The sequence below is a fragment of the Lipotes vexillifer genome, unplaced genomic scaffold (assembly GCF_000442215.2).
Source record: "Lipotes vexillifer unplaced genomic scaffold, Lipotes_vexillifer_v1.1 scaffold373, whole genome shotgun sequence".
Classification (NCBI taxonomy): Eukaryota; Metazoa; Chordata; class Mammalia; order Artiodactyla; family Lipotidae; genus Lipotes; species Lipotes vexillifer.
In genome coordinates, this window is record NW_006783733.1 from 1193776 (window position 1) to 1194090 (window position 315).

The window sequence follows — 315 nt, forward strand, 5'->3', positions numbered from 1 at the left end:
ATTTGTTTATTTATTTTTTTGTAGAGCAAAGTTGAAATTGTAAATAATCAAATTGCTTCACACTTGACTCCTTTAGTTTGTTTTTAATTTAGTGGAATTTTTTTCAAGCATTTAAGCAATCACATGGGTAAGTTACCATAGACAATACAAAATATTATACTTGGCAATCTCAGCCTATCAGTGTCAACACATAGGGCAGAGAAAAAAATTTATCAAGAAAAAATTACAGGGGCCTCCCTGGTGGCGCAGTGGTTGAGAGTCCGCCTGCCGATGCAGGGGACGCGGGTTCGTGCCCCGGTCTGGGAGGATCCCACA